Consider the following 11,255-nt stretch of genomic DNA (forward strand, 5'->3'; position numbering starts at 1 on the left):
CTTAGGGTCCACTACCAAAGTGACTGAGATAAGTCACCCCACGACACGTGCATGTTGGCAAGACTGGTGCCGGTTGTGTACGGGAGGAGATGCCCAGTCCCCATCCCAACTAGGAACTTTTAAGGTTTGCAAAGAACCAGAATTTCATATCTCCCTGCTCCCTATGATCTATGAATCCTTGAGCATGGTATTCCTACTTTGCTCCCTAAGGACTAATATGTGTAATATAAAATAAGCACATCTCATATATTAACAAAATAGTACCCAAAAATGTCATGAAATAATACTTTATCAATGAAAAATGCCAAGTACACTGGATTTAGGATAATCTCCTAATGACTTTAAATCCAGTCGCGCATATATCTAAAACCCATTCCCTAAACATGCTTGTCAAACACCTTTTGACTAAGGGATTTGGTGAAAGGATCTGCCACATTATCCACTGAAGCTACTTTTGCTATGGCCACATCTCCTCTGTCAATAATCTCCCGTATCACATGATATTTCCGAAGGACGTGCTTGGACTTCTAATGAGACCTTGGCTCCTTTGCTTGAGCAATCGCCCCGTTGTTATCACAGTACAGCGTAACTGGTCTCTCGACAGAGGGTACAACTCCAAGTTCATCTATAAATTTCTGAAGTCATACTGCCTCTTTTGTTGCCTCCCTCACAGCGATGTATTCTGCTTCACTTGTGGAATCCGTCGTGGTGCCTTGCTTGCAACTTCTCCATGAAACTGCCCCATTAGCTAAGGTAAACACAAATCCTGAAGAGGACTTCATGTCATCGACGTCAAACTGAAAGTCCACGTCATTAAATCCAAAGACAACCAACTCTTCAGCTCCATAAACCAAATAATAATGTTTGGTTCTTCTAAGATACTTAAAAATGTGTTTTACTTCCGTCCAATGCTTAGGACCCGGGTCTGACTGATATCTACTAACCACACTCACAAAGTGACAGATATCTAGCCTAATACACAACATGGCATACATTAGACTTCCCACCATCGAAGCATAGGAAATACTACTCATAGCTTGTATATCCTCAGGTGTCTTGGGAGACATCTTCTTGGACAACCTGATTCCATGCCTGAAAGGGATTAACCCCTTCTTAGAATCAACCATATTGTATTTAGATAATATCTTATCTATGTAAGTTTTCTGTGATAGCCCAAGCTTCCTATTCTTTCGGTCTCTAAACAATTTAAGTCCCAAAATATAAGAAGCTTCACCCAAATCCTTCATTGCGAACGTACTAGAAAGCCATATCTTTATATTGGATAACATGCCTGCGTCATTCCCAATGAGCAAGATATCATCCACATACAATAACAAAAATGTCACTGCACTCCCACTCACCCTTTTGTAAACACAAGCCTCATCAACGTTTTCAGAGAAGCCAAACTTTTTGACCGCTTGATCAAAACAAAGATTCCAACTACGATAAACCTGCTTCAATCCATAAATGGATCTCTGCAACTTGCATTCTTTTCGGCCATCTTGTCCGACAGCCTCAAAACCCTCTGACTGGACCATATAAATATCTTCATGAATGTTTCCATTCAAGAAGACAGTTTTGATGTCCATCTGCCATATGTCATAATCATAGTGGGCAGAGATGGCTAATAAAATCCTAATGGACTTTAGCATGGCCACTGGCGAGAAGGCTTTTTCATAATCAATACCAGCCTTTTAATTATAGCCTTTCGACATTAGCTGTGCCTTATAGATCTCCACTTTTCCATCAGGTCCCTTCTTCCTCTTGAAGATCCATTTGTATCCAATGGGCTTAATACCCTCTAGTGGATCAACTAGAGTCCATAACCTATTATAATACATAGAGTCTATTTCAGATTTCATAGCATCCATCTATTTTCTCACATCAAAGTCTAACATTGCCACTTTGTAGTTAAGGGGATTAGTCTCATTTTCATAAAAATTTGAATTATATGCTTCACCCAAATAGAGAAATCTACCGGGTAGTCTAATCTCCCTAGTACTACGTCGGAGTGCCAGAGTTGGTATAGTGGCTTCTTGCTCGATAGCCTCATATCTCTCTACTAGACTCTCGGGTTGCTCATCTAAGGCAATCTTATTCTTTTTTCTAGCATTTTAGATTAACTCTTCTTCCAAGAATGCGGCATTCTTGCTTACAAAATAATTTATCTCGCCAGGGTTATAAAACCAATAACCCTTTGTTTCCTTAGGATATCCAATAAAGAGACACATTTCGGTTTGTGTCTCTAACTTGTCATAACATATCTTTTTAACATGGGCAAGACAACCCCATATCCTCATGTGATTTAATGAGGTTCTCCTACTCGTCCATATCTGATACGAAGTCTTTGGTACTGATTTAGTTAGGATTCGATTAAGGATGTAAAGCGTTGTTTCTAAGGTGAACCCCCAAATAAATAGTGGTGCATCTGCAACGCTCATCATTGATCGAACCATGTCTAACAGAGTTCGATTCCTCCTCTCTGACACACCGTTCAACTCTGATGTTGCAGGTGGAGTCCATTGAGATATTATTCAATTTCCTTTTAAGTAGTCCTTAGACTCATCCGAGAGGTACTCTCCTCCCCTATCAGAGCGAAGAGTCTTGATTTTCTTATTTAACTAGTTTTCTACTTCATTCTTGAACTCCTTCAAATTTTCAAGAGTCTCAGAGTTACATCGCATTAGGTACAGATATCCGTACCTTGAATGGTCATCCATGAAAGTCACAAAGTAGACAAACCCTCCTTTCACAGGATGAGAAAGAGATCCACAAACATCCATATGTATCATGTCCAACACACGTTTGATTCTTCTACTCTTACGCTTAAAGGGAATTTTGGTCATTTGCCCTATAGACATGATTCACAAGTTGAAAAGGGTTCCACTTGAATGGAATCCAATGGACCATCTTCGACCAATCTTGTAATCCGCTCTAGGCCAATATGACCTAATTGAAGATGCTAAAGATGCGTTGGAGTTATTGTGTCCCTTGCCCTTTTGATGTTTGGAACAATATCATTTGGAACATTCTCAATATTGCTTACATTCTCTAAGGCGTCTACCACGTATAATCCATTAATCATAGCACCTCCACAATTTGGGAATTCATTATTTTAATCAAAACTGGACTTTTATTAAAACTAATATCATATCCATCATAAATAAGTTTTGAAACTGAAATGAGATTCCTTCTTGAAGAAGCTACATAAGGACAATCCTTTAAAACTAAGTGTCCACCAAAGAATGCTAAAACGCAATCACCCACAGCTTGGATTGCAACCGTTGCATCCGTCCCAACCTATAGGTAGAGCTCGCCTTCAATTACCCTTCTGATTTCCCTGAACCCCTGCAAAATATTGCAGATGTGTGAGGTCGCACCTGTATCAAAACACCGAAAAAATGCAGGACCAATCATATTGGTTTCAACAACAAAAATGTGCAACGAACCTTCAGAAGGTTTGTTGCCCTACTTGCTCTCTAAGTAGCTCCTGCACTTGCGCTTCCAATGCCCAGGTTTTTCACAATGAAAGCACGCGTCTTTGTTCTTGGTAGACTTTTTCTTAAAGTTTTTCTTGTTCTTGACCCCAAAGACCCTCTTCTTAGAGCCTTGGCCATTTCCTTTTCTTTTCCCCTTCCCTTTCGGTTTGGGTGCCGATGGTACATGACCCTCAGCCAAGAAAACAGACTTTTTAGTCTTTTTGTACAGATCTTCTGTAGATTGTAAATGATTCATTAATTCTGTCTGGGTTGTTATTAATTTGTTCATATGATAGTTCATCACAAATTCGTTAAATGACCCTGAGAGGGAAGGCAAAATAATGTCGATCTATGTCTCAGCATCCATGATGGCCCCCAATACATCGAGCTTATTTAGGAAGTCCATCATTTCTACATATGGTCCCTGACCGGGGTTCCCTCTACCATCTTGGTGGATACTAGGCCCTTGATCACAATCAGCCTACCTGAGCGATTTTGCTCTCCAAACATCTCTTTGAGATTAAGCATTATATCCCCAGATGTTGCCATTCCAATATATTGTTGTAATACATTGGACATGCAACCAAGGATGTAACATTGCCATCTCATTATCCTCAAGCCAATTTAGTTTTTTATCCTTTTCTGCTTGAGAAGCATCGGGACCAGGTAATTCTAATTCTTCTATGGTCAGAACCGAGTAAACTTTTGTGGCTGTGAGCACCAGAATTAAATTCCTTTTCAAATCCACATAATTATTACTATTCAATATGTTGTCGTCAAGGATCCTAGCTAATGGGTTGAAGGAAGCCATTGAATCTACAATCAAAGGAATACGAAGCATTCATAAGCAAAACAACCATTTTAGTTAATTTCATGACATGTCCATCGAGTCTGGATTTTCGACCGACAGTGGTACCACCCATTGAACGTCGCATTCACGGGCCCCTCAACCTCATGAATCAAGAGAAAGAAGATTTCTCCAATGGGGATCAAAAACTTATTCATGTATCCTAGAATAAGTGGATTCTTCTAATTCATTATGTCTAACATAAATTCTGACATAACTTTGACCTCCAAGCGCCGCGGTATGTCTATCCTTTGAGCGTCAATACCCTTAGCTTGGTTAAGTTAGACCCATTGCCTCGGAAAACCATGCAAATACACTACGGCTTCTACTTTGGCATATGACCACTATATGTCCACATGGTCCCCTTGTCCATATATGAATCCAACGGTTACTCTAATCTAGGAAATAGGATCAGCTTCTGCTTTAGCATATGACCGTCCCATTCCCTAGACTAGCCAACAGTTAGATGGCTATGGAAGGCCACGAGGCTTATTCCTTTTTATTAAAACCCCATCTTACAACTTAATATTATCAAAGAGGGTTATTCTTTTGGGAGTGTAAAAATTGCATTGTTTATGTTTTGAAAATAACCATCTCATGGAAATGTTAAAACATACATGGAATAAAATACATCCAACCATCCATCACATGGAAATAAATAAACCAAACCATGGAACCACAAACATACACATCAATGAACCCAATACGGTATCTTGGATTATAGGGATTCTCCCACTTACTTTATTAGAACAAACGAATCCCCATAATTCCATATTACCATATTGAGGGTGAATTATGGGCAATTATGTGCAACAACACAAGAGAAAATCCGCTGGCCTCAAAGCAAATTTTTCGAAGGAGTGAAATTTGATGCTTCATCATAAGAAGCATAAATACATCAGCAACATTAGCAACTATATCCTTCTTGGTTGAATCGAATTCCGCCACCATTTGCCAGACAAGCTAGAGCATCGTCATGCTGTGGTTCCCACGATCCATCCATTAAGCTTCAAGAGAGCGATTTCATTCTCAATTGGTCTTGGACAAACATAAATAAACTAACCTAGTGTCCTACACTATCCAAGATACTTTATACAAGATGATCAATCTCCATGTGAAACCAGTCTTCCGCCCAACTGCTCAGAGGGAGTACATAAATAAAATAATAAACTAGAAATTAAATTACCTTGCAGACTTTAATAATACAAACCAAATATGAAACAAATTAGATCATCAACATCATAATACCCACCATAAAATAAAACCATGCATCTCATGCATGAATTGAGGTCCAATCTTCTTTTGCCCATTTTTACCAACGACGATCCATTCGCGCTAAATCTTGGTTAATTAATTTTTAATTAACATGCAACCATTCCGATTTCTTTAGAATCACCATAAAACATTTTATATGATCTAAGAAATCACCATAAAAAATTTTACTCGAAAACAAGATCATTTGTTTAGAAAAACAAAATTTTGTCATGTACTAGAGACAACCCAGATAGCATGACCTTACGGATAATTTTTAGTAGGATTCAATTATCCGAAAGACCTTTCATGATTCTGATCATGCTACAATCTCCCCAAGACATTGTTTGAAAAATCTATGCTTGGGTTATAGGCTTTTTAAACTCGTTTGGGATGGAAAATCAAAAACACGTTTTGATTTTCACACTAAAATTTCAGGAATATACATGCAGCTTCGAAAAATCATATCTCACAATCCGCCCGTCAGATTTTGATGATTCTTGATGCGTTGAACTCGTATTCGAATGTACTATCTAACCATGTAAAGTAATCATCCAAAAAATCCATCAAGCAGATCAGATCCGATGTTTTCTCAAAACAGTCCTATGTCTATTAAAATCACACATAAAGACTAGGAACCTCGGATAGCCGGGGTAAATGTTCGGGCTCACAGCAAGTCACTGCATGATCTATCTGTGGTTCGTTGGCCTCCTAATATATTCCCTAGTTTGCTCTGATACAACTTGTTAGAAGGATTGTAACCCCCGAGGCAAAACTGCTACACGCAGCGGAATAAAATCGCGTACAACAAAAATTTTCCAACGATTTTTCCCTTTGCCCAGGAATTCTAGGATCTAGATTTTCTTATGGTGATCAAATAAAAGACATGTAAAAAATAATTACCTTACTTTTAATAGAGAAGAATAATCATCTGCTTGATCTACTCCTCGAATGTTCGCGAAGGTTCCAAACGCCGCGAACCCGCAAGTTGATCCGATGGGATTCTTTATTTCAAACAAAGGGTTGAAGAACAACTATTATTCTCACTTATATTCTGATCTTAATCGGAATATTGGATGGGATAAATAAACTTTGTTGATGGAGCTGTGATTAGTTTTCACAAAACTAGAAGAGAGAGAGAGAGAGAGGTATGGACGTTTTTCCAAGGAATCTCGGGTGTTTTTCTTTTTGTTTCAATCAGCCACAAACGTCCCATATTTCACATATATAATGTGTTGTTTTCTCTCCCATAATCTCTTGAAAAAAGGAAAATGAGTCTTTTTACTTTTGTAAAAATAGAAGGCAAGTATATAATAAACCACTCAAAATTGTTGGACCTTTTGGCTTGCCCAATATGGGAGTGTTCCATGCCAAAAGAAAACGTGCGTTACTTTTCTTTGCTAAAGGATCTCCTATAATTTCTACTCAAATATCTCCACTAATCTCTCTTTCTTTATTCTATAATTTGTTTTCCTATTTTACTCTCCACTAAGATATGGACCAAGATACTATTTAAATGAACCAAAACAGATTTGGAAACATTCTTGGACGTTTTTACAAGTGAGACCAATGCAAAAATGCCCCATGTTGTGTCCATTTAAATGTCTTCCAATTCTATCCCTTAATTATTGGACGAAATTCCATTTTTAGGGGCATTAAATCTAACATATTTCATGTCTAATATTACCCAGCATTACTTTCCAGCAACGTTTGAAGGTCATATTGGCCGTATTGAGCCCCTCGAATACCGGTATATAACGGCCCATGTACGAGCATATTCTAAAATATGCACACTAACAGGCAGATTCTAAAATATTGTTGAAGGGGTTTGTAATAATAGTGCCAAGCAATGAAGTCCCAACTACTATGTTTTCAATGATTGAAATATTGATAGATCATTATTATTACTATTAAGCATTTTTATTTTTACATAGCCCTTTTATTTTTTTTTATTTTAGTATTTCTTTAAATAGCATATTCAAATATAAAAAGAGGAGTTCTAAACTGAAGGGTGCTCTTGCAAAAAAGGGATGAAAGGGCTCCCCCATTGGTTGTAGATCGCCAAAGTGCATTAAATAGGATGAAAAGTCAAAAAACATTAAATGCACATTGCAGATTGAAAATTGAAAACCAATGGGGGTGCCCTTTTATCCCTTTTTTTGCTGGGGCGCCCTTCACCCTTCAGTAGAAAGGAGAAACCGATGGTATTGTAACTGAGAGTGAGAGTAAGACCGATGGGAGAGACTAACCATGAGAGTGTGTCCTGTGTGCAAAAAAAATCTACTTTTTGTTGATTTTCCTGACCCAAAAGGCTGGCTTACCTCACTTGTGATGATATCGAAAGAACCCATTTGTTCGGTTCCCTGCCAGTCTTTGCTATGATATGTACTAGACCTGATATTGTATTCTCAGTATGAAAACTAAGTAGAATTACTAGTCATCTTGGTTACATATACTGGAATGCAATAAATAGGATACTAAAGTATCTAAAAGGCACTATAGACTATGGGTTGCACTATAGTTGGTATCATATGGCATTAGAAGGATACATAGATGCTTGTTGGATAATTGAGCATGAAATCGAGAAACAGACAAAGGCTAGTTCACGTGTCGGCTTATTAGAATCACTTGAGGAAATGAATTTCTTTTGTGTGAAACGTATCCGATTGGCTATATAGAATCTCTAGTTCAATGACACATCTACTATGCCGTTCTTGTCAACTTTGATATGTTCTCACTAAGTGAAGGTTCAAATCGTAAGATACCTTCATTTATGCATAAGAGTTCCATGTATGATGAGATAATACTTTTGATTTTGAAAATGGTGGGGGGTTGTTAGTGTAATTTTCAAAATAAAATTACTTTGAGAAGGTTTTGTAAAGAAAAGTACTATTGTTTTGTGAAAGTAGGTGCTTTTAGAAAAGAGTGTAAAGGAGCTTTGGAAAGATTATCCCACATCGTTTAGGCAAAAAGTTGGTAGTGGGTTTATATAGCTTTACACACTTTTCTACTTTGTTTATGGCACAATGGGCTTTAGCCATTGGGTGGACCTACAGGACGATGCAAAGCACCGTTTGCACATGCGCATTGGGCTATAGGCCGCTAATGGCGCTTTATTAGCGCTTTTTTAGGCCCACTTTGCACTTCGCACGACGCATCGTCGTAAGGTTTGATCGATCAAGTGGATAGACTGAATGGTTCGGTCGGGTTGTGCCTTGGGTTCGGGCCGAACAATCGGCCCAGTGGGCCCAAATCGCTCCAACAGCTAGAGCTCGGGCGGGTGCGATCCAAGTCGTCGGATCGTGTGTAACTGCTAGTAGATGATGACTGTTGGATTGTGTCCCATTGTCCCAATGGTCAAGAGCCCAGAGGGTGCGATCTGCACCGTTGATGATTGATCTAGCGGTTACGGCGCTGGAGGGAGGTTTTACTCAAGCCAACAGTCACTCCAAGATTGATCTGGACAGTAGAGTCGCGGATGGGCGCGATCTAATGGCCAGAATCAAGCCCGCTCTAAAGAGGTGCCCTGTTGGGATGCAAATCAAACAGGAAGATTGCCAATTACTAGGGGTGTAAATGGATATTCAAAAATTCGATTACCGTCAGCATCCGAATCCATTTAAAGCGAATATTATCCGAACCCGTTTCAAGCGGATATTATCCGAATCCGTTTATGAGATATCCGGCTCTTAGCGGATGCGAATCTGGTAAATGGTATATCCGATCCGTTTAACATCCGAATCCGAGAAGTAAATCCTTTTTATTTATTATTAATAATATCATTAATATTTATTTTTAGTAATGACACACTATCTTTTGTTTCTATAAGAAAAGTGAATATTCTTTTTAGAAAAAAAAATATAAAAACAAAAATAGCCCAAACCCATTCCATCAAAATAGCCCAAACTCATTCCATCATATACAAAAAAAAAAGGGAAAAACCCAAAGACCACTACCAACACTATCATCCATCCCCATCGCCTCCCTCTCTCTCTCTCTGCCTTTGTTTTAAAAGGAAGAAGATGATCTCATATATTTTAGGGTTTGAGAGTTAATTTTGTGAAGAGAATGTAGAGGTCTAGTTTTAGGCTCTGTTCACTTGTTTTTCCGGGAAAGGAAAAGAAAAGGTTTCCCGGGATTCTGACGTGGCATTAGGAAAAGAAATCCAGGGAAACTGTGTAGGAAAAGGTTTCCCACGCCTGTTCACGTGCGCAGGATCTATGAAGGAAAATGTTTCCCGAGAAACTGCTTGCCCACCTTTTATCACTAGTTTTCCCGGGAAAGCAAATCCGACCAAAATAATGGGATTTGGTTTCCCACACTAGTGAGAAAAGAGAGATTTCCACGTCATTTTTGGCAATTCCATGTCATTATTTGACATATTCCACCCAGGCTTGTTATTTTCTCAGGGAAGCAAGTGAACACCAGAATTATGTCTTATCAAGGTCTTGTCAAGAAAAAAGGAGTCTGTTTCCAGGGATTGCTTTCCTGGGAACGAAAGTGAACAGAGCCTTAAGGTTTGGAAAATTCATTCGAGTAAGTAGGAGAAAAAAGATAAAGTGCTGCAATAAAATGTTCGAATTTACCGGATAAACGGATACGGATAATATCCGAATTCGAACAATATCCGACGGATACGAATTCGGTAATAGATATTAAATATCCGTCGAATCCGAATCCGAATCCGAATTCGAATAGTGTATACTGTAATCGAATTCGAATATAGCCATATCCGCTCCGAATTCGATCCGTTTACACCCCTACCAATTACTCTATAAATAGTGCAGAATTTGCCCATTCATTACAGAATACGGAAATACACTTTTGGACTACCAAACTACTTATTTACAAGCCTTTACACTCTCTTGAAAAGCCTTTCTAAACTACTGTTTTACATAAACATTTCTAGTTTACTGTTTTCTGCAGAAACAGTAACTAGATATCTCTTGTACTTGTTCTTCTAAAGGTGGTTCTTGGTTTGTTTCCACTTGGTGCAAAGCGTCAACAACCATTTTGGTGTAGACTGCACCGGGCTTCATTTTATCTTGGAGGCAAATTCATGGTACCCCTTGCACGGTTACTGGTGGGGGCGAATCTTGTCTTAAGGAAAGTGACATCGCACCTTGAAGCATCTCTTTTTCTTGTTCTACTTCCCACCAACTCCACACAAATTCTCCAACACCAAATACAAAAAAGCTTCCCTTGTCCTCCATACGACTCCTTTAGATCCAACTCTTTTGGAGTTTTGAACAAAGCCAAAAATTTTGACCTCGAAACTAGCGTTTTAATACCATCTTCAATGGACTCCAACTTGATAGTTTTCTTTTGTTTAACAATATTTTTAGCTATCTTCATTGTTCTATATGTATCTCCCAAGCCCAAGACAAATTAAGATGGATGGAATTCGTCACTGTTATCAGTACACAACAAAGGAAACATATCACAGCAGCCAAAAGACGGGGGATTGGGCATCGGAAAACTGCACCTAGGCAATAAAGCACTTCTCGATTATGGAGATTCGAGACGGAAAAAGATGCATTATGGCACCAAATTATTGGGGAAAATATGGGAGGGGATGGGGTGATTGGGAGTATGGAGGACCGATGAGAAGAAAGGGGTTGGGCTTTTGGCGTTTTGTTTACTCGGTCCGGGGAGATTTCAAGCCACTGGTCAGGTTC

The sequence above is a fragment of the Tasmannia lanceolata genome, unplaced genomic scaffold (assembly GCF_043159265.1).
Source record: "Tasmannia lanceolata isolate RefF3 unplaced genomic scaffold, GAP_Taslan_0.1 ptg000023l, whole genome shotgun sequence".
In the NCBI taxonomy this organism is placed as follows: domain Eukaryota; kingdom Viridiplantae; phylum Streptophyta; class Magnoliopsida; order Canellales; family Winteraceae; genus Tasmannia; species Tasmannia lanceolata.